Source organism: Bufo gargarizans, chromosome 2 (assembly GCF_014858855.1).
Source record: "Bufo gargarizans isolate SCDJY-AF-19 chromosome 2, ASM1485885v1, whole genome shotgun sequence".
Classification (NCBI taxonomy): Eukaryota; Metazoa; Chordata; class Amphibia; order Anura; family Bufonidae; genus Bufo; species Bufo gargarizans.
The window spans coordinates 605,426,735-605,442,395 of NC_058081.1; the positions used below are offsets into that span (position 1 = coordinate 605,426,735).

At 40.9% G+C, this 15,661-nt stretch overlaps 1 protein-coding gene across 3 annotated transcripts in view; it reads left to right on the top strand.

Annotated features, from left to right (window-relative positions):
- Window positions 1-1,468: 1,468 nt before the first annotated feature.
- Window positions 1,469-15,661, top strand: part of PKNOX2 (PBX/knotted 1 homeobox 2) — a 293,301-nt gene continuing 279,108 nt past the window's right edge. For all 3 annotated transcript variants that reach the window (XM_044281991.1, XM_044281995.1, XM_044281996.1), the window contains exon 1: window positions 1,469-1,524. The gene's annotated coding sequence lies outside the window, so the exon portion shown is untranslated. The remainder of the gene's footprint in view (window positions 1,525-15,661) is intronic.

The window sequence follows — 15,661 nt, forward strand, 5'->3', positions numbered from 1 at the left end:
CCAATACCTAATTTACATAAACATAAAAATGTACGTTTCTGCAAAACGCCAACACCTACAATAAAAATACAAGTATCGTTTTACTCAGCTGGATCAACTGTTCGGGCCTACTTTAGGTGCCAGAGCTACTCTGGAACAACTTATTGGCTGCTAATAAAACATAATGGAAAACCCCTTTTATTTTTTCTCATTTCCATGTTGTCTTTTGTAATAGCTTGCATGTTTCATGTGCTGTTGGGTTGTATTAGGTTGTATGTTGTTTTCATGTGCTATTAGATTGTATGTTGTTCTCATGTGCTGTTGGGTTGTATTAGGTTGTATGTTGTTTTCATGTGCTATTAGATTGTATGTTGTTCTCATGTGCTGTTGGGTTGTATGTTGTTCTCATTTGCTGTCAGGTTACATTATGCTGTATGTTGTTCTCATGTACTGTTAGGGTGTATTCGGTTGTATGTTGTTCTCATTTGCTGTCAGGTTACATTATGCTGTATGTTGTTTTCATCTGCTGTCAGCTTGTATTATGTTGTATCTTGCTCTCATGTGGTGTCAGGTTGTATTAGATTGAATGTTTCTCTCATGTGATGTTGGGTTGTATTAGGTTGTATGTTGTTCTGTCATGGTGGCGCTCTGTGCCCGCCGCTGTCCTGCTATTACTCACCTAGCTTCTGTCCAGCACCAGACTCCTGTGTCCTACACTGCAGGCCACAGCCTGGATGTAAAGCCACTTCCTTTGTGTGTATTTGAGAGACTTTTCCCTGGAGAGCTGCAGGGGTTAATTCTCTTTCTGATCCTGTGCTCAGCTGCTTGACTAATTAGCTGATCTACTCTCCTATATAGCTGTTCTCCACTTCCTGGCCTAAGCAGTTGGTCTCTACAGATCTTGCTAGGTCTCTCTAGTTTGCTTGAGCTAGTAAAGAGCTATAATCCATTTGTCTGCCAGTGTACCGACTTCTGCTTGCTTCCTGGATCCTGGCCCTTTGCGACCTGTCCTGTGCCTGTTCACAGTACTGATCCTGTGCTGCCTACCCTGACCTTTGGACCGTTTCACAGAATCGCATAAACTCTGGCCACACTGACCTTGGTCTGTTATTGACTACAAGTTTGCCTGTTCCTTCTGTGACACACACTGGTGTCTCTGCTCCCCGTGGCTTAGCAGCCAACCACCTCGGGACAATTCCAACAGCTTGGTTGCTCCCGTGCAGCAAAGGCCAGATCCCTGTATAGAGGTTAAAGGGTGAGAACCAGGGAACTTTTAGGATAACGCCCCCTTTACTAGTCCAAAGTCAAGCCGGTTGGTTGTCACTGCCTGTAATATGTTCTCATGTACTGTCAGGTTGTAACAGTCTTCTAATTACATAAGCTTCTGTACCAGTGATTTACAAGTTAGTAATATTTAAGCTGCTGACTTTGCATATGATGGTTGAGTGTTGGAGGTGATCTCTAATAATGATTTGCTTTTTTCTTACAGATGACCTGAGTTTCCAATGATAAGGTCATGTCGTCCTCCAGTCAGCACTGAGCAAAGTAAGTTTGCGGTTTATCATCATTTTATTAAAACGACCAGTTAAAGCATTGTCATTTTTGTGATGTACTTTAGTTTATTTAATGCAAAAATTAATTTCATTTATCAGTTTATCCTGCTTTGCTTTAACCTTCTGCCATAGACTTGTTCCGATAAAAATCACGTCACCTGCAACTTCTTTGACCCCACATGTTTATTGGAAAAAAATGTAATTATTTACATAGCCTATATTACTTATACTGCCAAACTGGGAGCCATTCTCTTTTTTAAGCCATTCAACCTGTGCATAAGGCCAGGCCTTATATAATGGGTGACACATTTAAATCTCCAGATGGGTGAAGACAAAAAAATATTTTTAGGGGGTTTCAGCATTATATTCCCTGTTTTCACGCTTGAGGGTATTGCTATTGTGTACTGAGATAAAATTCACATTTGAAGTCCATCGGTCTTTTTTTTTCTATTTTAAAATTGTTTGATGTTTCTTCAGTGAAATGCTTTGAAAATATTAACCTGACTAAAACATAGCAACATCACAACAAGTAATAGGTGCCATCTAGAGGCACTGGCCAATCTGCTTGATGCTATAGCGAAGGGTGTTTTCATTTCATGGGTGCGGAAAGTGCAGATAACACTTGAGAGTAACATCTCCCCTGCTAATTTTTCCTGGCCTTGAGTGCTTCATTAATTAGGATTGTGTATTCAGAATATAATTATGCATCAAGAGAGATTCGTTGAAGAATTACTTTATTTGTTATGTAGCACATTGTAGCTTTTGTTCACACCTATGCAAATCATATTTATGTAAGGCTGTTAATGTTTGGATAGGCCTCTTCAGGCACCCATATTTAGTCTAATATATTTTTTCATTAGAATCTAATCACTGTACAGTGCTATTGCAAGTGATCCACTCCAATGGGCCCTACTGTGGCAGGGTCCCGTTGTCAGATTAAAACCTAGGCTGTCTGTAGGATCCTCTGATGGATCGGTCTGACCATGTTCCTGACTATTTTATACTAAACAGGTTTTCTGGGACTTACTTATTGATGACCTATCATCTGGATAGGTCATCAGTATCAGTACCAAGCTGATTGCAGGAGCTGTGTTGCCAAAAGCCAGCACAAGAATTCCATCTATTAGGCTACTTTCACACTTGCGCTCGGGGTTCCGCTTGTGAGTTCCGTTTGAAGGTTCTCACAAGCGGCCCCAAACGGATCCGTACGGCCCCAATGCATTCTGAGTGGATGCGGATCCGCTCAGAATGCATCAGTCTGGCACCGCTTGGCCTCCGTTTCGCTTAGCAGGCGAACACCCGAACGCAGCTTGCAGCGTTCGGGTGTCCGCCTGGCCGTGCGGAGGCAAGCGGATCCGTCCAGACTTACAATGTAAGTCAATGGGGACGGATCCGTTTGAAGTTGACACAATAAGGCTCAATTTCAAACGGATCCGTCCCCCATTGACTTTCAATGTAAAGTCTGGATGGATCCGTCTGACTAACTTTCAGACTTAGAGAATTTTTTTCTGAAATATAATGGAGACGGATCCGTTCTGAACAGATCCCATCGTCTGCATTATAGGAGCGGATCCGTCTGTGCAGACACCAGACGGATCCGCTCCGAACGCAAGTGTGAAAGTAGCCTTAGCTGGTTCTTATTACTGCAGGGCTGTGTCCATTCAAGTGAATGGGATAAAAACTGCAGTAACCAGGCCCAGACACTACACAGAGGACAGAGCTGTGTAGTTCCAGCTCCTAGATCCAGCCTCAGGAAACCGCTGATCATGGGGGTGCTGGGAGCCAGACCCCCGATGATCTGATACTGACTACCTATCCTATCGATAGATCACCAATAAAAAAACAAAAGGAGCTTATAGCTTTTCTAGATCTTCTTTTTTTGTGGCCTGCCCAAGCTAATTGTTTAATATGCATTTACTCAAAAGCTAAGTTAACTTTTTATTTTTTTGTGTCATTACATTTGTCTGAAATTGGAAAGAAGTGAACCTATGAGTAATATTTACACCCACACTAAATGTAGTGATACTTCTATCCAGATTCCTGTCACTTTGGTATCCTGACTGTGTGGGTGGTCTGTACAGCTGAAACACTGATGAGATCGTCTTTACTAACACACGGGGGGTTTTCATAATTATTTAATTATTTGTTTTGCGGAAAGTGACAGCACATACGTCTCATCTGAACCTATAATGGCGTATGTGTGCTAAGAAACCATCATGTTGTTGTGATTTACTTTACTTGTCGAATAGATGCATGTAAAGTTTCTTCTTATCATTATATTACCTATACATTGTATGTTGTCAAACTAACAGCCAACTACAGTACTTGAGATTCTGTTTGATTCTTTTATTCTGACTTCGCTTTTTACACTACTGAAATAAGAACAGTTATAGAATGCACAAAGTAGATGAAAACCAGCATAAAATCCTCCTGTTATTCCATATTTATTAACATCACCCTTATAAAAATACAGCAAAATAACATATATCCATATGTGCAAATTTCCAATAGGGAAACCGGCTAACATGGCCAGATTTCAGATTGATACACTCCTTAGGCCACGTTCACATCACCATTTAGTTTTCTGTCCTCAGAAGAACAGAAAAAAAACCAAAAGGGCATCCTTTGTTTTGTTTTGAGCATCCCTTGTGCTCATTTTGCATCTGGTTTTGTAGCTTTCATCAGAGATCCATTATTTTAGATGGGAGAAAAGGTCCTCCAAGCAGGACTTTTTCTTCCACCTAAAATAACTTATCTCTGATAGGGCTGACAAAAATGGATGCATTTTTTTTTTCTGTTCTTCTGACTGATCAGAAGACCGGAAAAGTTTTAAAAGGGTTCTCTGAGCAGTTAGTCTAATTAGTGAATATGGCTAACCTGTGGTGGGAAATTCTATTACATTGGACTTTCCCTCCCTCAACCCATCCATGCTGCCATCTGCACTGCACTATCTCACTCCGGGCTCTTCAGCTGGGTCCCGACCAGATGTGGCCTCTTCTTTTCCTGACTTTAATGCAGCCAAATAGGAAAAGTAGCAAACACATCCGGTGGGGACAAACTCTTTAACTATTTGTTGTTGCACAAGCCGATTAATATACAGTTTTGTGGGATTGTATTTATCCAAATCTCTGCTCATTCTTTATTCATCCAAATCTGTGTATATATACTCACACAGGGAAGGCTGCCAGTCACTGACTAGGACTGTCTACATGATACCTTAGCTCAGAATGAGCAGAGACTTACATAAATAAAATAAAAGTCATACTTAATCTTTCCCGCAGAACTATATATCAGTCTGTTCTATAGGGTGCTGTCTGCAAAGCAAATTGCTATTTCATGATGACAGGTGCTCTGTAAAAATATAGGCATAGATATTCCTGCTTCTCCTTGTAAATTAAGTGGGCACATATAGTAGTGCCTTCCTTCTCTACTGCTCCCCTTGGTACATGTACATGGTTTAGGTACAGATAGTATTGTCTCCTTGTGTCTTCTTGCTAAAGATGTATGCACAGATAGTACTGCCTTACAGTCTTTCATTGAATATAATTATAATCTTTATATAGTGCTGACAAATTCCTCGGTATTTGCCTGAGTGGAGGAGATATGGATCAGGTTCACTTCTGAGCTCTAATGTTGGGGGTTGGGGGGTTTATTAGTAAATGTCATAGACCTGCCTAAAAAGAGGTGTTCTTGGAAATTAGAGGGGTTTACCACCTAAAAACAATATCTTCATATGTGTTTAAACTAGTACTTGCTTATATACTTGAATTAACAAACAGTCCCGGCACCTCCATTTCCACCTTGGTCTCGACACAGGAGAGATTTTCATATGTCGATTCAGAATCTGTCCTGGGTACAAAGGAAGCTGGCTGACTTGTTCATTTCAGTAGCTTCATGTCATGGTGGAGGGGGAAGGCTTGATTCTAAAATGAACAAGTCGGACAGTAGTCCTTCACACTCAGGATAGGTCTTGTGCCGACACAGGAGAGACTAGGCGGAAGTGGGCGTCCTGAGATTGGGGCTAACCGTGGAAGATCGAGCACCTTGGTTAATTTAAATATATTAGTAAGTAGTATATGAATGTTTTAATGCCCAGGAGTTAGTAGCACACATTGAAATGAAAAGATCAGCTTTAGGTAGTTTAATAGATAATGGAAACACAAGAATATCAGCTTAGGTTCAGATAGAGAGAAGACATCATGTTACAGACAACTGGCAATCACTGGTATTTTGCAGTACAGCAGCGGAGATGGCATGGAAAATATATTTAATAGAGTACCCTCTCCCTGTAAATGATGTAGGCACATATAGTATTCACTCAGTGTCGCCATTATTAACTATACTAGTGCAGATCAGGGGCGTAGCCATAGGGGGAGCTGCTGCTTTGGGCAACAGTATTATACAATGACATTATATACAGTGACACTGTAGAAAATGGAAGGAGCGTCTGCCATGTCTTGTCTGAGAGAGAGATCTTGACTAGCTACAGGAGTGGAGGTTGCAAAAATGTGTTGGGGGTGGGGGGCATTCAGAAATTTGCTGTGGGGCCCAGTCATTTCTAGTTACGCTACTGGTGCAGACAGTACCGCCGCACAATGTTGTATCTTCTCTCATTCATATACACCGCACTAAACACTGAAGTCAAAATAAAAGAGGGTCAAAAAATATTATTATTTCAGATTTTTACTACAACTTTAACCAGGATGGCATGCATAACTATTAGCTGGTAGAATTGTAGAGCAAAATATTTTCCTACCTTTAACGAAAATATAATATGTCTGGCTAAATGACTGCTGTGCTTTTCCTAAAATCTCATCATATCGCCCCCTTCTTCAACAACATCCCATACATCTGAGCCGGACCATGGTTTCCATCTAAACCTGTTTATGCAGCCTAAATTGCTTCTGACCCCAGAACATTTAATGTGCTCTGGTGTTTACACAGCTGTAGATAAGCCCACCAACAATAATTAAATATCGATATGTGAGTAGAGACGAGGTACCTTAGGGGATCCGTTTATTAGTGGTATATAAGGCTCACATTTTAAGGTGGGATGTATGGCACTTTGAGAGAAACTCAAATAACACGAATAGCGACAGTTTGTGTCCTTTTGAAGAAAATTCTCAACCTTTCATTTCCATGTGTGGAAACTGACTGAGCATAATAATGAATATTTTTGAGGGTTTTGTCAGTGTTGAGTTGACTTTGTTCTCACTCTTAGTTTTGGTCATGGTTCTCAAAGGAATAACTTTAATTTATATTACAGCTTTGATACCATTGCACTTATTAGGTTAAAGAAACACTCCAGGTTTTTAATTTGTTTATTTTACATATATTGCTAGCTCATCACCAATATTCTAGCAGTCTAATTTGTTACACCAGGTGGGCCACTCATTTCCTCACTTCAAAATTGCGGCAGTCGCGGTCCCTTTAAACATCACACTGCCTAGTATCACAGAACTCGGTGCGTGCTGCTCTCAGCGAGCTCCATGTTCCCTCAGCAGCACAGGGGAGAAGGAAGCAGTCCCTCCCTGCCCCTGTGCTGCTGCTGCTGCCGCCTATGAGGAGAGAGTGGGTGGAGGAGGGGCGGGACTGTGGCCACTGTGTCACCAATGATGACCTTTAATTAACTGCACCCGCCTCCTGTATCTGTAATAAAGGTTAATTATCATTGGTGGCGCAGTGCACCCTCCCCCCACCCCAGTATTAAAAACATTGGTGGCGCAGTGAGCCCTCCTCCCCCCAGTATTAAAGTCCCCCCCAGTATTAAAATCATTGGTGGCAGTGGCCACAGGGTCCCCTCCCCTCCTCCTCATTGGTGGTGCAGTGGTTGCTTCTGATTGGAGCCCCAGCAGTGTAATCCTGGGGCTCTGATCGGTTACCATGGCAGCCAGGATGCTACTGAAGCCCTGGCTGCCATGGTACCCTCCCTGCTGCTGTGTGTACTATGCACAGGGCAGCAGGGAGAGTGTGAGGTCCTATTCACCCTAATAGAGATCTATTAGGGTGAATAGGACAAGGGATTAAAAGATCCCAGGTTGTAGATCTAAGGGGAGAAATAGTTATTTAATAAAAATTAAAAAAAAAAGTAAAAAAACACACCAAAATATTAATCACCCCCTTTCCCAATGTTACATATAAAATATATAAAAAAATAAATAAATAAACATATCACATATCGCCACGTCTGAAAAGTCCAAACTATTAAAATATCAAAGAAAATTCCTATGTGGTGAGCACCATAACAGAAAAAAATAAAAACCGCGCTGTTCGCCATTTTTTTTTGTCAACTTATCCCCCTAAAAAATAGGATTACGGGCCGGATGTTCCATAAAATGCTGAATGCACGCGGCTTTTTTGGTGTTTTTTTTTTTTTTTTCCGCGTGGTATCGAATGGTATCGAGTATTGCAATACTTTTTTAATGGTATTGAAATCGAATCAAAATCTTAGTATTGTGACAACCCTAGCCTGCTGCAAGCCTGCGTTGCTGTGCTCCAAATTAAATATCATCATATTGATATTTATTGGGCACAGGGGCAGGCAGCTGCATAGTGCTATCATCGTTCATATTGAAATTTATGTCCGTATTCAATGTCTGTTTCTGTTTAGAGGGTGTACAGTAAAAACAGAATACTGAGTACACCTGAGGGATTAAAACACTGGGTAGATTTAAAAAAAGTAGGGGTATAAGGATTGACTCACATATATTCGCTCTGTAGCGTGTTCTGTCTATTGAATTTGGCATCATCTATAAAACATGCAGCTTCATTGCCGCGTGTGTTGTGCAAAATGCCACAAGGGGGCCCACTGAGGCTTTATCGCCCAAGGGCCCGCATGAACCTGGAGCCGGCCCTGTGTTACACCCTAAGGATCTATTCATACGTCCGCAAAATGGGTCCGCATCTGTTCCGAAAAATGCGGAACGCACATTGCCGGTGTCCGTGTTTTGCAGATCCGTATATAGATCCGTAATACGGACGTGTGAATGGACCCCTAATTCGGTTGCCTCCATACATTTTCAATCTTTTCATTATGGAAACCTGCTCATGTGATCTCACGTCTGACTTTAAAGGGAACCTGTCATCAACGTTATGCTGACCTCACTGAGGGCAGCATAAAAAAATACTGACAGAAATGCTGATGTCAGCGATGTGTCACTTATGAGCTAAAAGTAAGTGGTTGCATAATCATTACAGCCCAGGCCTTGAAAAGAGTCAAATCTACTTGAGAACAGTCATGGTTATTCCTAATCTCCTGCTCTCTCACCCATCTGCTGATGGTTGGAAGTTCTCTCGCATGATGGTTGGAAGTTCTCTCGGAGAGAGAATGGGAGAAAACTAGGTAGAAGACTGTTAGTCATCAGCAGGTGGGCAGGAGAGCAGGAATTCGTGAATAACCATGACTCTTCTCAGGTGGCCAGGACTCTTTTTCAGGCCTAGTCTGCAATAATTATGATGTTGGTTCTCGGCAACCACTTACTTTTAACTTATAAATGACAGACCGCTGAAATCAACTCACCTGTCTCTACTTTATTCTGCTGTTAGTATGGGCAGCATAAAGTTGATGACAGGTTCCCTTTAAAGTGTAAACAGGTGATCGGTCTCTCCTGTGTGGCTGACTTCCTGTGAACTGCAGGATGACATCATCACCTTCCCACCCGTTATATTCCTCTGCATATCCCTGTATTCCTGTAAAATATAATGTATCTCCTATGTAAAGGACTGGAGTGCAGATATATTGTGGTAAGGGTACTTTCACACTAGCGTTTTTCTTTTCCGGCTCTGAGTTCTGACTCAGACTGCCTGTCTATACTGTGTGTGCCGACTCTCCAGTGTTGTTTTATAATGTGGCTTCACTCTGGTCTCCATGCCTCCTCCATGTAAGAGCTGACAAGGGATAGAGATTACAGGGCAGAGAGGACAGACAAGCTCAAGCTGCATCACATAGGAACACGTGGAGATCCTGCAGTGTGAGGGGACATCAGCTGTGTCACTGGTCTGTCATGAACGCCCTTACACAGGACTCAGAGCAGTGCAGTGTGATAAGACTCCTCTCCCCCTGTCTCTGCAAACCCAGGCATGATGGGAAATGTAGGATTCATTAGTTGAATCGTATCTGAGAGAAGACGTAATCAAGATGGCAAACAGCCCACTAATTACACGTCAAATACAACCGGTATTCACAAGAGCCTCTGTCTTATTCTTTAATAATAGCCTGTCCTGCACTATGTAGGCAAAAAAACTTAAAAAATCCTTGAGTTCTTCTTTAAATATAGAATTTCAGTAACTTTTCATGCACACAGCAGTGTTAAACTCAGCAAAAGCTCTTAATTTTAAAGATGTAGCCACAATACCATACTTCAGAATGACTACAGTTTCTCGTCATAACATGTCCCATCGGATGCCGTATTACTTAGGTATTGTCCCCCAGAAGCATTGTTTCTAAGAAAGACTATCTATTTAATATGGTGCTTGATGGATGTAAGAGGCATCCAGAAAGCAGAGGCATGCTATCAGCACCAGGATTAAAATGATTAAAGAAGATTTTGAGTGATCTGATAATAATTAGTGATGGATGCAAAAATTTATGTAAGAAATTGAATTGTATATCTGTTTTGGCATTTACAGCAGTGCCTGCCTAAGTAACACGCTGACACTGAATGAGTGAGGCTACTGTACTTTCACACTAGCGTTTTCCATGACTGATCCGCAAAAATGCTTGCGTTACAATAATACAACCGCAAGCATCGGTCATGAACAGATCCGGTTGTATTATGTCTTATATAGACATGACGGATCGGTCATGAACACTATTGAAAGTCAATGGGGGACGTATCCGTTTTCTATTGTGTCTGAGAATACAGATCCATCCCCCTTGACTTACATTGTGTGTCAGGACGGATCCCTCTTGCCCCGCACCTCATCACGGACAGAAAAATGATGCTTGCAGCGTTATTCTGTCCACGATGGGGATGCATCTAAACGGAACGGAATGCATTTTGGTGCACTTCATTTCGTTCAATTTTGTCCCCATTGACAATAAATGGGAACAAAACTGAAGTGTTTTCCTTCGCTATTGATATCCTATGACGGATCTCAATAGCGGAATTGAAAACACTAGTGTAAAAGTAGCCAAAGTCTGACTCCTATATCTCTAAATTCTGCCTCTCTATCAATTTATTGGAAATCTATCTATTCACACTGATTGACACTAATCCACTATCTATCTGTGTTTTACCATCTCTTCTTCTCTGTCTGATGTACTGTCTCCTATGCATATGCTCACAAAGCATTTCCAGGTTCGGCTGACTATGACTGATACACCTATACTCCCTCGTGATTGGCTGCGCTATAGGGAGGGCTTCCTGCAAGGCATTATGGGCCACCCAATGTCATGTTCTCTGTCTTCTGATCTGTAAAATGGCACCTGCCGTTTTGAGTGATTCATGTGGAATGAATCTCAAAAGTTTGGGATTTGCTGAAATACCAAACTTTTGGAAATCCATAACGAATCCAATTCATGCCAAAGTGACCTCTCGTGGTTACGTATATCTTTATGCAGGGCTATGAAAATGTGTAATCTCTAAGTGCAAGCAAATAAAGTATTCCCATAGCACCATGTACTATATGTTCATGATTGCTAAAGAAATTAGAAATCAGAAAAAAATCTACCGTATTCTTCACCTATAAAGGGGGGGGGGGGAATGTTAGTGTGTTTTATAGGGGAATACGCACAGCAGGAAAAAGAAGAGAGCTGGATCCTAGGAGCGGCGGCGTCTGGAGACGGAGAGATAAGTTGATTTGTTATATATTTTTTTTTATTTGTTCTGAGGTATGGAGTCTCATCTGTGGAATGGGGGTATGATTTGAGGTCTGAATGGGGAGTCTTATTTATATTAGTGTTCTTATGTGAGGTCTGATTGGGGATCTGATCTGAGGTCTTATTGGGATCTTATTAACATTGGGGGTCTGATCTGAGGTCTAATGAGGGTCTTATTACATTGGGGTTCTGATTGGGGCTGTGAACTGAAGTCTGATTAACAATGGAAGTCATATTGGTGGTCTATTCTAAAGTCTAATGAAAAATATTTTTTTCTTATTCTCCTCCTCAAAACCTAGGTGCATCTTATAGGGCGAAAAAATGCAGTATTTAAACTAATCCAATGTTTTACAACTCCCAGCTTGGTGGGTTAGTAGCGTTGCAATAGCTTGAGAGCTATAGGTTTAAGAACACTGAACTTTTAGATGCAATCATGTAGTCACTGAGAGGTACATTGTATTTTACATACAGGTCACATTGTCTTGAGACTATCAGTTGCAGTACATCCCACTGCTCCTCTTATAATGACAACTAATTTACCAAGCCCTGTAAAGTCTGACATCTACCCCTATTCCTCCCTTTGGTTTTATGACATTGGAACCAATGCATTCTGAGTAGAAATCCGCTAAGAATAAGAGTCATGGTAGACATAACCTATTCATTATTCTTATGGATGACTGAAAATAGTTTTTTGGTAAGATTCTACGATTCACAAAGTTAAGCGATAAAAGTCGAGTCCAGCGAAGTAGAGCGTCAACGTTTCTAAATGAGCAGCTTTGTTTAATCATACCCCCTGTCCAGATGAGTATTGTCTTTTGAATAATTTTGTTTGCCTAACGAGATTTCACTAATTAAATCTCCTTTTGGTTGGCGTGACTCTTGCCGCAGGGGAAGAGAGGTTTTCTGAGCCCCGTGAGTCTACATTTCTACTCCACTTCAGGATGGCAAAACATGGCTTTTTGTGTTTTTTAGCACTGGCTTTAAAATTAATTAGTTTTCTTTTCTTTTTGTTGCACTCAAAAGGTACTTTGTTTTCTAAGACCACTTTTAATAACCTCTCTTGTTTTACAAGCCACTTTAATTCCAGACTGCCTACTACTCCAATTCCCGCTGTGGCTAGTCCACCCCGCTGTTCCCCTGTAGACTCGTTGTGCTGAAATACAGATGTAATGGACAGTTAAGGTCCCACTACTTGCATAATATTTTTTTTTTTTACTTTAAAGCCTTAATTGGCATTTCTAAAGACCCATTAATCATGGGTTCTGATTTGTTGGCTGAAATAGATAATAAACCATACTCTGAAAGTCCTTAAATACGTACTATAATAGGTTGTGTATGGTTTAACATGAAGCTTCAACGTTTTGGAAATCAATGCAAAATATATCCAATGATTTTCTACAGTAGATGCATCCATATGTATCTAGTGTAGTAAGCAGTGTTAAGCGAATAAAGCTTCAGATCAGAGTTCAGACACTCCAGTTTTAATGCTGTCTCCGTAAAAATATGAATACAAATATACAGTATATTGTCACTACTATTCTATTTATAAAAAAAAAAATACAAAAACAGGGTTCTTTTTTGTCCACATTGTCCACATAATAGTCAAGAAAAATCAATATATTGTTCATCTAGGTCAGGGATCAGAAACCTCAGGAAATCCAGCTGTTCTGAAACTACAACTCTTAGAATGCTCCATCCACTTCTTTGGGAGTTAATAGAACCGCCGAGTATGTTTGCATGCTGAAAGTTGTAGTTTCACAGCAGCTGGAGCGCCAAAGGTTGCTGACCCCTGAGCTAGGTGAATACCAGTCAATTTACCCCCTGAGGTACTTTCTCTGCTTCACAGTAAGATGCCCTCTATATCAAAGATGGCCAACCCAACATTGTTGGTGCTGCAAATGGAGCCTTAACTTCATTGAACTCAGCCAGGGTTGTGTGAAGGGGTAGGCACACACATGACACAATATTTGGCAAAAATATCCCATAGTGCCCCCATAACAGGAGAAAATAGAATTTAGTTCATGGTTGGGGAGAACATTCAATATACAGGACCTCATGCCTCATCTTTATCCTGTGGAAGGCAGTTGTGCCATATGAATTGCTCTCTGCTGAGGGCTATGTGCCACCCCCATGTCACCAGTTGGGCATCACTATAGTATATGCTAATATGTACTGTAACATACAGTTAGAGATGAGTGAGTCATTTAAAAGTTTTGATTTAGTTTTGATTTGGCCGCTGATTCGATTTGGATACAAATAGATTTTTACCTGAATCAAAATTGCTCCAATTGACCTGAAAATGTGTGTATGACACTCTGAGATCTCTTAGGACTCATATTTTTCTCTCTTGTTAATTTACTTTAAAAAAAAAAGATTATTAATTTCTCTCTCACTTTCAGATCCAACTCGAATTTTTACAAAATTCGGGTTGAATGCAATTAGTTTAGAATCAATTTTCTCATCTCTATATGCGGTGGGTGGCAGCTTCCTCCATTGTTTCTATCTCAGTGTTAACATCTGCTTTTTTACTAGCTTTTAATAAAATAAAATTAGCACAATGTACAATTCATTTCTTCTTTAGCGGGTTTGGCATAGTCTTAATTTTACTGCCTTGAGCGTTAAATAATTTACCCAGAATTATTTTTTGGACACCACAAACTAATGCTAGTTGGTTATCATACAAAAATGTTTCTCTTGGGTTTTCTTTGATTCTTAGACCTTTGACTTCCTATCATATTTCTTAGTCCACCTTTTGAGCCCCCCAAACCTCCATCTAAGATCCCATCTATAGTAAGAACAGGATTCTGGGCACGCAGCCAGGCGTTCTAATCAGTCGTAGTTGTTCAAAGTGTAGGATTTCAGGCCACCTGTTTAGATAGTTTCAGCCTTGATTTTCTGATGTATCTCATAGAGACTGCAAACTGTTCTGAATTCCTAAAGTGTTTTCTGTTAAAAATAAATTTCATTTTTTGGAAGTTTTTTCTTAATGTATATAACTTGCCAATCCTACATTTATTTTAAAAATCTACAGTTAACATTTTAGATGACTGACCATAGAAAAGGTCAGGACATTCTGCCAAATAGCCAAGGCGCTGCCCCGGAGCCAGTGCTCTGTTTAGTTACTGTGATTACTTAAATGTGTTAACATTAGCAGATATAGAGGTTGCAGTATTGTCAAGTGATCCCTCCAAGACATCACATGATTTTAGCCCAAATACTATAATGTTAAGTTTGATATACACAGACAAGTCACATTATTATGACCACCAGACTAACTGCCATGAGCAGCATAGACAACAGCTGGATGGGCTGGAAGTGACTCAATAAGGTTCTGTTAGATTGTCAGAGGTATCTGGAGCCATGCTGACTGCAGTACATCCTACAAATGCTGAATGGTGCGTGGGGAAGGATCCATAGAACGAACACGACGATCGAGATCGTCTCAAAGATTATCAATTGGGTTTAGTCTGGGAATTATGGGGCCAGGGTAGTACTTGGAAGTCTTGGTAACGCTCTCCCAACCAACGTCCGACATTTCTAGCCATGTGACATTTTTCATTGTCTTACTGAAATATCCCTTCCACCCCATGGAAGACAATCAGCATGTATGGGCGTATGTGATCTGTACACCCTTGAGCTGCTTTGGAGTCCTATACCATAGAAGGGTTCGCTGAACTGTTGTTCAGATGCGTGTCTGGTAGCCCTATGATTAATTTTGGTGGTGAGCTGCATCACTGTAGCATGTCAGTCCGCTCTTGAGCACCTTCGTTGCTGTCGTTCACCGCTCACATGAATGGCACATGGTGCTCCACACTGCTTATTCACAATGATGCCATTTGTTCACTCACGATACACTTTCTCCACAGCAGCACATGAACAGTTCTCAAACTGCACATTTTTTTAAAACCTGCCAGCTAGAAATCATCCCTTTTTGCAACTCTGATAAAGCACCCCTTTTACCCATTAAAGGGAACTTGTCACCAGTTTTATGGTGTCCTAACTAAGGGCAACATAAATAAGTGACTGTATCTTTTAGCAAAATGCTGGGTCACTTTCTCTAATTGACCCAGTCAATCTGCCAACATCTTGTATTGAAAAGCTCCAGCTGATAATGATGAGTCATGAATATTTATGAGCTCCTGACTCTCCCCGCCCACCTGCTGCTGAATGACAGTTTTTTCCCCATATGAATCAGCAGCAGGTGGGCAGGGGAGTGGCTATAGCTCTGAATTAAAAATACGCTGGACTCACTGACATTACGCTGGACTCAAATCAGCTCATTAGCATGCGGCATCTTTGTGTGTATATT